Here is a 14,862-nt window from a genome sequence, read left to right as displayed (position 1 = left end):
TTCTCCAGTTTCTTCTTCTTTCTTCACTACAGCTAGAATCATGAACATTCTGTTTTTGCTCATGGTTGAGTGCATGATGAGCCTTCGTTGCTCTTTATGCCATATCTCACACAGGTTGTTCTCAATGATTATCATGAGTCCCTTTTGTTGTAGCTGCCCCACGCTGAGAAGATTGTTCTTGAGGCCTGGTACGAAGTACACTGATGTGATCGTTTGTCTCGTGCCGTTGATCTCAAGCTTGAGATTACCCTTTCCTTCTACGCTCATCCTCCGGTCATCTCCAAGCTTCACACAGTGCCTGAATTTATCGTCAAACTCAGTAAACCACTCTCTTCTTCCACACATATGATTGCTACATCCAGAGTCCAAGAACCACACATGTTCCTTCCCTTCATTTGTGTTTTCTACATGCGCCATTAGTAGAACTTCTTCTTCTTCAAGCTCTGCATAGTTTACATTCTTTTCCCACTCTGGACATTCATACTTGAAGTGTCCCTTCTTATGGCACTTGTAGCATTCCACGTGTTCTTTGTTGAGACTTGTGTAGCCTCTTCCTCTTCTTTGGTAACCTCCCCGTCCTCTAGACTGACTTCCTCCTCTGCCTCTACCTCCATTTGGTTTCCATTGGCCTTCTATCTTCAGGGCGTGTTCTTCTCCAACATGCCTGATCAGCTTCTGCTCATGAACCATCAGCGAGCTCTGCAGTGCATCTACCGTGAGTTCTTTGATGTCATTGGACTCCTCGATAGCACACACAACGTATGTGAACTTCTCAACCAGCGTCCTTAAGATCTTCTCAACCACCTTTGAATTAGCCATCTCTTCTCCCAAGTTGCGCATGTCATTCACCACAAGCATTACTCTTGAGAAGTACTCAGTGATTGTCTCCCCTTCTTTCATCTCAAGAATCTCAAAGTTGCGCCTCAATCTCTGCAGCTGTGCGCTCTGCACTCTCTGGTTTCCCTGATACTTCCTCTTCATAGAGTCCCATAACTCCTTGGCCGTGTCTTTCTTCAGGATTGTCTTGAGAATGCTTTTGTCAATTGATGCGAACAGATAGTTCTTCACCTTCAGATCCTTCAACGTCAGCTCCACCAACTCACTTCTCTGTGCACCCGTGAGTATCACATTCCTTTCAGGTTGAGTCACACCGGTTTCAATGAGATTCCACCACTCTTTTGACCTGAGAAGGTTCTCCATGAGCATTGCCCAATACTCATAATCTCCATCGAACTTTGGGATACTTAACAATGAATCTCTCTCACCCATTTTCACTCTTGTACCAGGCTCGGAATAAGCTCTGATACCACTTGTTGTAAACGATTAGATAGCAAAATAGAATTCTGAAAAAGTACTCTCTATTTCTCTATGTTTATTCAACGACAAAAGAACTCTTTAAATAGAGTTTTGAATACAAAAGACGATCCTAACTTATTCCGTAAAACGCTCAACAATAGACTCAACTTAGACTGTTTCAGTTCCTACAAAGTAGGAACTCTTATTGCAACTACTTTGACAAAGTCATTTGAAACTTGCGACACACTCCTAGCCGTTAGGCTTTATTCTTCATCCAACTTTTCATAATTTGATTTTTATGAAATAATTTCAGGCTATGTTATTACCATTTTTTCCATAATTTCTTACTACCGTTTACATTAATTGAATTACTGGTGCTAGACAATTTTGAAGTCTTTTGTTTTAAATCAAAAATCATACTACTTGTTATCTAAACTATGATGAAAGTGTGCGTTTTTGTAGAAGCTGATCTCTAATCTCAACAATCAAGACGACATCAAATCATCAATGAACTAAAATCACACTATTTATTATCCAAAGTCTGATAGAGTGCGTCTTAGTAGACAGACACTGATCTCTAATCTCAACAATCAAGACGTCATCCAATCATCAACGAGATAACACAACTAAAATTTTAAGAAGATTTACCCGTACGTATGACCACGTAGAAGGATGCTAAGACGTTAATTTACTCAACTAGTGTTTTAGAAAGTGACATTCTTTTGTAATGTAGAATAAAAATCATGTATATGATAAATTAGGTACCTAGCCGAGTCGATTAGCTTGTCTCGTCCAATTAAGGTGAAACTCAAAATTTGTGTTTCACCACCTAATATCTAAACGGCAGCTTTCTGAACCTGGTAGATTGAATGTATACTATGTGTATACACATGCAAGCACACCTACGCATGCAGTTGATTCTTTGCGCATGGATATGTATTTGTGAGCCTATCTAGACTCCATAGGAACATAATATACTTGGATTAATGTCAATTCTGATAACGAGAGCATCTACGCATTCACATACGCTTGTAAGCTTTTTGAGGTTGCATTAAGATATACTTTATTTTCTGGTTTATACTATTCTCAAAGCAAGCATGCCTGATGACCCAGACTTGTTTTATTCCACATATAGCATTATTATAAATTATTACCAATAACTATGTTATAGCCTGAAACTCATGAAAAGGCCAGTTAAATAGTTCCCCTCTCGTTTTCCAGTTTCCTATGAGAATATACAATATAATTAATACCAATAATGATAATAATTATTTATAAGGTAGTGGGTACTTCGAGAAGTGATCAGTACAATTAAGCACTATTTTTGTCAAATGAGATAGATGGAGGAATTTTTTGGGTGATCAAATTTCTTAGTAATGAAGAGTTACTTAAGAAACAAATCTTTTGATGAATCATTAAGCAAAAATAATGTATAATTCGTTTTGAAATTGATTGATTGAGCACAGAAGGAATCAGATTCAAAAATCCGAACCCTAGATTATTCATGATTATTAATTAGATTTGCGCCAAATTAAGGATGTCGTGTAGCCCTAATATTCAGAGAAAGTGGTTTCATCACCTAGCCCTTTTTTTTGTAACATCATCACCTAGCCTATATTACTAAAGTTTGAATATATCTAGCTAAGATTTATTTGAACTAAGTTATATAAATTACGACACCATGACATCAGACGTGTGACCTAACAAGTTGGGGATTGAGTTGTAATGTCGTTTTCATTTCATATCCACAAAACTTAGAAGATTAAAAACATATATAAAAGAGTTATAAAACTTTAGGTATTTACCTCAGACTCGATATCCAACTGAAGCTTCGTCATAAGGTACTTAATTAGCAATCTAACTGTGATTCTCCCATCTCTTATCCATGCAAATTCAAATTGTTTTCGAAAAATAAGAATATAACAGAAACAATCTTAGTAACTTCCGTAAACAAATAAGTTTCAATAATGCATGAGACAAATAAAGACTTACTTGATTCTCAAGTAGCTTTTGTTTACTTGAGGTAAGAACGGTTTCTTTTCCCTGCGTTCACAAATCAAATTTTATCAAATATATACACTGTTTAAAAAAGAATGATCGAGTTTCACCTAATAAAATTGAACCAAACTGAGAAAGGATTAAAGAAAATGCAAGAGAGGTCTTAATTACTGAAATTGCGAAGCTTGGAGAAGAAACCAAAGACCAGAATGTGGTCTTTTTGGAGGATCAATAACCCTAAACTCCGAGCTTGGTCCAGCTCCTCCCTCCTCCTCACACCAACTCCTTGTAAAGCTATTACTGATAGTAACGTCACGCTCACTCATCATTCCTATTGATGACGGTCTAAATGGCGCCGTATATTGAGGTATCGATGGCTTTGAAAATGGAAACGAATAGCCGCGGTTTAGTAACGTTTGAGGCCGAAATAACTGGTGATCGTAAACCAAAGACGCTCCACGCATCGTGAGCAACTCATGATGAAAATATGGCGGCTGCGGGTGATCTACTTTACTTCTAACCGCTCCTGCCGCGGTTGAGGATGAGGTAAACAAACTGAGGTCTAACGAATTTTCTCTTCCACTTGCGTTTTTGCCACAACGACGTTGGATCTTATATGATGTCGCGTTATTGTTTTCCTCAGGGCCTATACCTAAGCGGAGCCAAGATTTGTCTCTGTTACCGTCTTCTATGTTAGTAGACGCAACGACGTCGTTCTTGGAGGCGGATCCGTCGTCTTTGTTGGCCGGATGAGAAGATATGTTATAATAATATTCATTAGAAGCTGCTATTGGATCGGAGACGGAACATGTTTCTCCACTAGAATTTTGATTGTTTATTGTTGCTTCTCTCATCATCACCGCCTCCCTGAAGCCGCCTCCGCCGCTGCTGCAAACGCCGTAGCTGAAAACGCCGTAAAGAGGTGAGGGTTCAAGAGGAACCATATTGGTCATATGATCTCAGCATGAAGCCATATATGGATGGATTATTGAGAAAAATTAGAAGAGAGCTTTAAGAAGGCATGGTTTTGTGGAGAGGAAATGATTCTCATGAAGAAGATAAGAGTTTTGTTTATGGGATAATTTGCAAAATACCCTATTTAGGATTTGAAATTTGATAATTGCATTTTCTATTTTAACTTTTGAAAAATACACTTCTTTAATTATGAATTGACCTTTTTACCCAAGATATAATTCGAAATTAATATATAAATTCGAAATTAATAAAATAATATCATTAAAATTAGATAAATATGTGTGTTAAGATAAATATGTTATTTTACCATTTAAATTTTACAATAACAAAGATAAACATGTGAATTATGACTTGTTTTGATTTTATCATGATGTTTATACAAATTTCCCTTTATTTTATTTTCTTCAACTTACATAAACAAGTCATGTTGTTAAAAAAGAAAAACAAGTCATGTTTGTTTCTACAAAATTTTCATCTTCTCTACTGGAGCCAAGTAAGTTCTAGCTAATATGATGTATTCAGATATGTATTTTTTTTTTTTGATTTTGAATATGAAAAAGAATTGCACTGATTATTATTCATCGGTTTGTTCTTCTTTTTTTACGTGTCATGAAAATCCAATAAATCTGTTTGAGCCAATGATTTGATTCATGTATCTTACAAATTTTTTAGTGTATGTTGTTTATATAGAGATGGAGTACAAGATTCAAAAATGAAGTAATGAAAAAAGAAAGGCAGAAGAAGAACAAACACATACCAGCAATTTAAAGTCACATAAAACATATGGTGTTGCTTGCATTGAAGTCTTATCGAAAGATTACTTTCATGTGTATATGAAAGAGTTGGAAGAAATTTTGAACAGTGGATTCACAAATAATTCTCTATCTCTAATGATTTTCTTTTAAAATATTTTTTTTTAAAATTGTTTAATTGGAATTGATAAATATTAAGATTGGACAATTTGGTAAATTTATATATAGATAAGTGTATTTTTCAAAAAGCTTAAACAAGGGTGTATTTTTCAAATTATATTCTTATTAAAGTGCATTTATCCAAATTTTCCCTTTGTTTATTTAGTTATTTCTCTTCTCTTTATTACAAATATTTTATAAATGGTACTTTTAAAATTATATGATATGTGTGTAGGGTTGTGAGTGAGAGAGGACGAGGAAGAGAATGATTCCTCTGCAAATCATACTTTCCACTAATTCTCTTTGTTTGGAAGCTTGTGGGAATGTAAGAAAGAGAGAGGAGTGTGATGGTTCTCTCTGTCTGCCAGCTTTAAATTCAATAAAATTATCTAAAATTATGGTTATTTCATGTACCTAGAGATCATATACGTCATGTATAATTTAGAACTTCACTTTTTCTTTTTCTTACTCAAACTTCACAACATATTGATTATTTCTGTAAAAGTTTTTATTTATTTGGATTTTATTGTCTTTAAAAGGACGAACGGTATGCCTATGCGAGGAAAAAGGATGAAATGGGTTGTGATCGGTCCGGCTAATCGCTTTTTTCAGACCATGTTCCGGTGACAAAGAAGTGACAGCCAAAGTTATTAATCTTTTTTCAAAGAAATTAAATTATTGATATCCTTGAAAAGTTTATTTTTAGCCCTTGCTTATTTTAATGGGATTTTGGGTTATTCTATAGCTCTAATTATATTGTAATTATCTCTTCCAATTTTTTCGGGGTCAACTTTCGCTTCCAGTTTTGTTTTCTCTTTTAGTTATTCGTAATAACGAAAAACTGTTTACGATGTGTTCTTATAAAAAAAGATTCTTCATTGTATATATGTTTTTGGATCAAACAGTTTATGCTTAGATCATCTAGGATCTATTTTGATGTATTCTCCTCTAAAATAGAGATGAAGTTTGCTCCGGTGTATTTTTTTATAATAACAATCTTAAAATATAGAGTAAAAATAAAAATTGATATTTTTTCCCATAAAAAAATAACAATTTCTATTTTATAAAGATAAATAGCAATGGGCTGTAGTGAAATTGATTCTAAATATTATAATAGAAATAAAAATAGCAATAAGTTGGAGATGCTCTTAGATAAATCTCTAGAGTTTAGACCATATATAATCCAAGCATGTCCCAGTTACTTTATTTTGCATCCAGTAGAGGCCTTCCACGGTATTCTTATAATTTGAAGTAGAGGCCATCCACATTCGATATACATATATCTTGTCAATTACTCAAAATTAATAAAAACAATTGTTTTCTTTTTGAGAAAAATAAAAACAATTGTTACACACAGAAGTTTAGGATTGCATGATGAAAAACATGTCCCATTATATCTGTAGTGATCGTTAACTAATTTAATTTTCACTTACAACAATCGATTTTCACAGAAAACGATCACTCATTGCATTCTCCTTTTTGTTTTCTATAAAAATCACTCATTTCCTAAAATATTTTAACAGTAGTAGAACTTTATCTTTTCACTAGTCTTACGAAAAATAGCATCATAAGTTAATCATGTGTATAAGCCCTAACTAAAGAATTTGTGAATATCTAGGCCAGTGGATGTTCTCGTTCGTGTTTATTTAATAGTATATGTTTAACTGAAATTTTTGTCTGTGAAAATATTATCGTCATATATAGAAGGTAAATAAATTTACTAATATATCGTACTACTTCTAGTTTCAATACGTATCCCCTCTATATTATTCGAGAAACATTACAACTTTTTTTAGTAGTCGCGTGTCATCACTAAGATGATTCTTAGAATCATTAGAAAAATAGGTTGGTCCATTTAATTATATAATAAGTTTTTTATTAAACTAACCATAAATTCATTATTAATGTTCTTTATTATTTCCTTAAATAAAAGTTACAAAATTTCCTAATATTGCTAAAATATATATAGCAATTAATCATTTTGAATAATAATTTGATAAAATTTAATGTATTTTCTATCATAATTGTTTAATTTTAAACTATTAAAATAAGTTAAACAACCACATTAACTATATAATAAAAATTTAAATTTTTCTGTATATGTTATAATTAAAATTTTTTAAAATGAATATAAATTACTAAAACTGTTAAAAGTCTCACATTCAAATTTTGTAATCCATAGTTTAAAAATTTTGTTATGAAAAAATACAAGTGTTTACAAAATTATATAAGTAAAAAATCTAATTTAATTAATTATTAATATTAAAAGATATATATTTATATATCGTTTTAAAATTTTAAAATGTTAAATTTTTTTAAAACATAGTTTCAAAAATAATTTTCGAATTTCAAAATAAAATTTGAAAAAAAATTATAAAAAAGTTTAAATTAGAAAAAATATAATTTGAAAACATAAAAAAATAATTTTTACTTTTTTTAATGTTTTATTTATTTAATTAATTATTTAAATGTATGTTAATGTCATTTAAATGTTAATTTTAAGACATACTTAAATGTATGTTAATATCATTTAAATGTACTTTTATATCTTATCAAATAGAAAAAATATTGTTTGGATTAATAAAATTGATTTATATGTTCGCACCAATTTAATTATATATGTAATTGTTATTAATTTTTAATTAAATGTATATTTATTTCATTATATGTTAAAACATATAATTTATAAATAATATTTATATATAATGTTTATTCCGCGCAAGACGCAGATCTTAACCTAGTATTTATTATTTTATATACCTTGCACTTGCAAAATTCTAATATCTTAATTCTTAAACAAGCTGTAAGAGAGAGTTTCCAAAAACAAAATCTTTGTAGTAAACCCTTTCCTAAATATTAAGAGTCTTCTTCTTAAATTTTCTAGTTGTCTAATACCATCTTCATCTCATCGATATTGGATAATTTTCCCAACAGCTGGTATCAGAGCTAGGCTCAAACATAACATCAAGACCCGTGAGATTCAAGATGGAGGCCACCGTTACCTTTGAAGGTGACATGTTCAAGCTCACGACGGACAACTTCTCTTATTGGAAACCGATGATGGAAGATCACCTTTATTGTAAGGATTTGCATGAGCCCATCATCATGAAGGATAAGCCGGAAGGAAAGGATGATAAAGCATGGGAGATTCTTAATAGAAAGGCGGTTGCCGTAATCCGTAAGTATGTCGACCGATCTCTTTTTGAACATGTCTCTACCTACACAAATGCTTTTGAATTATGGACAAAACTTGAATCCATGATTCAAAAGAAAACACCTCGAAACAAAGCTCTTCTTGTTCGACGGTTGGTAAAGTTGGAGTACAAGGATGGCCAGAGCATGATGGAGCACTTGAACAATTTCAAGGGGATTGTAAATCAGCTTAACAAAGTTGATATGAAGGTTGAAGACGAAATGCAAGCCCTTTTACTCCTCAGTTCACTGCCGGAGAGTTGGGACACACTAGTTGTCACTCTAAGCAATTCAGCACCGGAGGGAAAGCTTACCATGGACACCGTCACTGATAGCCTTCTAAACGAAGAAGTTCGCAGGAAGGAACGAGGTTCGAGTTCATATTCAGAAGCTAACATTGTTGATAGACGAGGTAGAGAAGAGACTCGTGGTCAAAACCGAAGCAGAGGACGAGACCAATCTCGAGGAAGATCCAAGTCACGTCCGAGAGTTACTTGCTATTACTGTGGCAAACAGGGTCACATGAAGTCGGAATGTCGGTTTTTCAAGAAAGACAAACAAGCCGGTAATATCAAACCAGACCGGTTCAATCCTACAAAGAAGCATGAAGAAAATACTACCACCATTGTGGAAGACCAGAGCGAAGAATTATATCTCGTTGGAGAATGTAATCTTAGCTCTGATGATAGCTCATGGATCGTTGATTCTGGTGCTTCTTTTCACGTCACCCCTCATGGAAGCTTCTTCACAACCTATCAAAGTGGTGACTTTGGTAATGTTCAAATGGGAAATCAAGGAAGAAGCAAGATCATTGGAAAGGGGGATGTTATTCTTACATCAAACACTGGATGTAAGATAGTTCTCAAGGATGTGAGACATGTTCCCGACATGCGACTCAATCTCATATCAACCGGAAAGCTCGATGATGTCGGCTTGGACAGTCATTTTGGTGGTGGCAAATGGAAGTTAACCAAAGGAAGTTTGATCATGGCTCGAGGAAGAAAAGAAGGCTCATTATACGTGACTCAAGCCAAGCTTTGCAAGGAAGAAGTAAACGTTGCAAGTGATGACATCGATATATGGCACCGAAGACTCGGGCATATGAGTGAGAAAGGTTTAAGTATACTTTCTAGCAAGAAACTTCTTCCTGATATGAAAGGTATTTCTCTCTCACCATGTCATGATTGCTTAGCCGGAAAACAACATAGGGTCGCTTTCCGAAGATCATCTACGCCTATGAGAAGAAAGCATATTCTTGATCTTGTGCATACTGACGTATGCTCCATGTCCGAGAAATCCAATGGAGGGGCATCATATTTCGTCACCTTTATTGATGACCATTCAAGGAAGGTATGGGTATACCTTTTGAAGTCAAAAGATCAAGTTCTTGATGCTTTCAAGGAGTTTGTAGCCCAAGCAGAGCGAAGTACGGGTCAAAAACTCAAGTGTGTTCGATCTGACAATGGTGGAGAGTACCGAGGTCCCTTTGAAGCGTTTTGCAAAGCTCATGGAATCAGGATGGAGAAGACACCACCAAAGACGCCACAACTGAACGGGCTAGCTGAAAGAATGAATCGAACGATCACAGAAAGAGTTCGGTGCATGCTCTCTCACGCTAAACTACCCAAACCATTTTGGGGAGAAGCCATAAAGACTGCAGTGGACGTCATAAATCTTACACCATCAGTTCCTTTGGAAGGCGATGTCCCGGAGGAAGTTTGGTCGGGTAAGAAGGTCTCTTACAACCATTTGAAGGTGTTCGGTTGCAGAACGTTTGTCCATATACCTAAGGATGAACGAGCCAAGCTAGACTCTAAGACTAAAGAGTGCATTTATCTTGGATCACCAAAAGACGAATTCGGCTATCGGCTTTGGGATCCGGTTAACAGAAAAGTTATCCGGAGCAGAGATGTTGTTTTCTTCGAAGATCAAACAATCGAAGACATCAACAAATCAAAGAAACCAAAGCTAAGGGTTGTAAGGAATGAAGATTCTCATAAGCCTCAAGATCATGAACAAGTGATTGGAGATGATGGCGAAGGGGATCCAATCATGGATCCGAATGGTGATGAAGGTGAAGAAGAAGTTCAAGTGGAGCCAGAGGAAGAACATGAGCCAAGAAGGTCTGGAAGAGAGACAAGACCATCTGTAAGATATTATCGAGATGAGTACGTTAATCTTACAGATGAGGGGGAGCCTCAAAGCTATGAGGAGGCCATAGGAGACACCCATAAAGATAAGTGGGTTGAAGCTATGCAAGATGAAATGCAATCCTTGCATGATAATCACACTTATGAGCTGATGAAGCTACCAAAAGGAAAGAGAGCCTTGAAGAACAAGTGGGTGTATAGGTTGAAGTATGAAGATAGAAGCTCAAATCCAAGATACAAAGCTCGATTGGTTGTGAAAGGATTCAACCAAAAGAAAGGCATAGATTTTGAAGAAATATTCTCTCCAGTGGTGAAGATGTCCTCTATCCGAGTGGTTCTTGGTCTAGCAGCAGTTCTAGACTTGGAGATTGAACAACTCGATGTCAAGACGGCCTTTCTACATGGTGAACTCGAGGAGGAGATCTATATGGAGCAACCTGAAGGATTCAAGGTTCCAGGAAAAGAAGACTTGGTGTGCCGATTAAAGAAGAGTCTTTACGGTCTCAAGCAAGCCCCAAGACAATGGTATAAGAAGTTTGACTCCTTCATGGTGGATCACAACTTCAAGAAAACCAAGAACGATCATTGCGTTTTTATAAAGAGGTACGAAAGCGGCGACTTTCTCATATTATTACTCTATGTTGACGATATGTTGATTGTGGGCCAAGATCGCAACAAAATAGCCGCATTGAAGAATGACCTAGGAGAGTCCTTTGCAATGAAAGATTTGGGGCAAGCGAGACAGATTCTTGGAATGAAAATCACTCGGGATAGACCAAAGAAGCTTTTGTGGTTATCCCAAGAACGATATGTTGAAAGGGTGTTGGAGAGATTCAACATGAATAAGGCAAAGCCAGTGAACACTCCACTTGGTGGACATTTCAAGTTATGTTCGGAGCAAAGTCCAACAAGTGAGAAAGAGAAAGAAGAAATGAAGACTACCCCATATGCATCAGCAGTAGGCAGTCTCATGTATGCTATGGTGTGCACCAGACCGGACATTGCCTATGCAGTAGGAGTTGTGAGTCGCTTTCTAGCGAATCCAGGAAAGGAGCATTGGAAAGCAGTTAAGTGGATCCTACGCTATCTACGAGGCACAACGAAGAAGTGTCTATGTTTTGGCAATGGAAAATTGGAGCTGAACGGTTACACCGATGCAGATTGGGCTGGTGATAAAGATTCAAGGAAATCAACATCAGGATTTGTGACAACCTTTGCAGGGGGAGCTGTTTCCTGGCAATCGAAATTACAAAAGTGTGTTGCCTTATCCACAACGGAAGCAGAGTACATCGCAGCAACGGAAGCATGCAAGGAGATGCTATGGATGAAGAACTTCTTGCTTGAGTTGAGAGTAAAGCAAGACAAGTACAACATGCTATGTGACAACCAAAGTGCTATTCACTTAGCAAAGAATCCAACGTTTCACTCTCGCTCAAAGCACATTGATATCCGACATCACTGGATCCGAGAAGTTCTGGAAGAGAAGCTCATACATCTCACAAAGGTACACACCGACGAAAATTGGTCAGACTTTATGACCAAAGTATTACCGATCAAGAAGTTTGAAGATTGCTGCAAAGGCACAGGCATGGCGACTGTTTCGGGCTAAATCGGGAAGGGGGAGATTTGTTGGATTTCCCTCCTTAAGCCCAAAACTAATCAAATCATAATCAAGCCTTAGTCCAAGAAGAAGAAACATCTAGAGAAAAGTGGAGAAGTATAGAAGAAGAATTGTGTAGAAGAAGAGAGAAAGTTATGGAGTTAGATATTTTGAAATAAATAATAATTTAGAGAAATCTAAAACTTGTTGGAGTGTGCTCCTTCACTTGTATAAATAGGGGTGCTTAGCACCATTTGTAATCATCCAAGAATCAAGAAAAACAAAGAGAGAAAATATTTGTAAGAGAGAGTTTCCAAAAACAAAATCTTTGTAGTAAACCCTTTCCTAAATATTAAGAGTCTTCTTCTTAAATTTTCTAGTTGTCTAATACCATCTTCATCTCATCGATATTGGATAATTTTCCCAACACAAGCATCTGTGGTTATCAAAATGGATGATAAATTTACAGTAAATGTTTTTTTACTGCGACTAATCGATGGGTTTTGTTATTACTAATGTGTAACATAGATGTACGTGCATATGTTGTAAGAAAAATGTAGGAACATGAAGTACCATAGTCGCTCTTATTAGTTAGAAAGGGACTTTATCATGGGTGATTTGAGAAATAATAAAATTATTAAATTTATTAGAAACGAGGCAAGTGGATGGGCAGAGAGTGGAGAGGAATATGATGACAATACCTGTCAAAAATGTCAATAATAAGATAGATAACTTGGATATCACATTCATAGAATATGTATAAATGCATGATGGGAAGTTGAATCAAACTAAAAGGAAACATATAAAGGGAGCGTGAAAGAAAGACTGAAAAACTAATAATAAAGAAATGATGTTTAAAGAAAAAATGATGTAAGGAGAAGAAATTGTTAAAGCATGTATTATATTTTTTTAATGTTGTATAATTATGATATGATAAACTACGAGAAACATTACAAATGATTTTACAGCCGACAAATCTACATGCATTACGAGGATTCATGTTTGACTGCATCATCTCAGCATTTTAAATAGGATTCACGCTTGACGGTTTTCTTTGCGCCATGCTACAGTTCTCTTATAAGCATTTTTTCAATTAATTCGCATAATTTCACGTTTTTTGGGATTTAAAACTCAGACGTCATGGTATAAAAGCATTAATGAACATTTATTCAAACCAATGGACCAATGGAATTTCCACACTATTAAAGCATGTACAATATATACTAGAGAAGGCTACCATATTAAAGGAGAATCCTAATAAGGATTCTGGTATTAATTTTTAAATTTATTTGCAATACTATGTCACTCTTTTATTTATATTTTTAATTAATTTTGAACAAAAATTAAAAGCATGTATTGTACCATTTAGAAACTTAAACCTTTCTCATATATACTATATTCTGTCATCTATTAAATGAATATTCCAAAAGCAAAAAAAAGTTACACTCTAATAATTAAATCTCTCAAATGCTTAATTTATATTATACCGGAAGTACTCAAGAATCTAATGTACAATCAATTCTATTGCTAAGTAAAATCCCAACACCATATAAAATCCCAACACCATATAAATTAATTTAACTATAGACAAATTTACACATGAGTTTGTATATATACGAATATTTTACGATTAAACTTAATTATTTTATTCAAATATTTTATTTTAAAATTATTACTTTTTCAATATATCATGGGTTTGAATCTTACATAATTATAGATGTAAATTTGTAGTTTGTGTTAAAATTTATTATTTACAAAATCAATCTCAAAATATTTTTGAAATCTCTAATTAAGAATTCAGCTTATGTTAAAAAAATTAAGATTTAAAAGCTAATTTTAACATCTATAACAAAACTCAAAAATGACATTTCACTTTGTTATCAAAAATTTTAAGTAGCAAAAATTAGTGATTATTTTTGTAGATGGGAATGTAAGTCATATTTATTATATACTAAAAATTTTAGAAATATATGACATATTAAATATTTTTAATTAATATATATTTTAACATTATATTTACTGTTTTTACTAAAATAAAAATAAAAATAATGAATTGAATTAAAATATGTGGCGTTAAAATAAAATAAATTCTCAACTATAGACGTCAACTCAAATGCTAAAGTTCAAATGTTTACTATATTTGTCATTTTATAAATAATTTTTTAATCAAAAAATTATTTATAAAATGACAAGTATCGAAAAATTATTTTGCGTTTTGAAAGAGTATTATTTTTGATGGTTATAAGAGGATGTGAATGTACAAAGAAAACCCTAAAATGGTATGATAAAAGAAACCAAAAAGAAGGGAAAAGGATTCATGTCAAATTCCCGGGGTTTAGTGAAATAAAGAAAATAGAGTTGGGCATGCATGATGGTGTTTGGTATCCGCAGAGCCCGAGGACCTAAACCACAGACGACGTGGGAACTCTTCTGCTCTTTTTCTGAACTCCATGTGACCCCCCACAATTCTCCTACCTATGTACACCATAACACATGCATGTGTACTTTTTACAATTGTTTTTTATTTACCTTTTTTGGCTAGATTCTTCAATCTTTGGTATAAATTTTCTATAGCTGTGTGTGGTCGCTGCTGCTTGCACTTTTTAACCTTCGAGGAACTATTATGTAAACCTTTTGTTTAATATCAACCGAAATACTACCACACAATATAGTTAGTGTAACAATGGTCGACAAAATAGAAAGAAAATAACTATCCTAAAAGGAGTTATTTATAGAGATT

The sequence above is a fragment of the Brassica napus genome, chromosome C3 (genome assembly GCF_020379485.1).
Source record: "Brassica napus cultivar Da-Ae chromosome C3, Da-Ae, whole genome shotgun sequence".
Classification (NCBI taxonomy): domain Eukaryota; kingdom Viridiplantae; phylum Streptophyta; class Magnoliopsida; order Brassicales; family Brassicaceae; genus Brassica; species Brassica napus.
Note: the sequence above shows the minus strand (reverse complement) of the source record.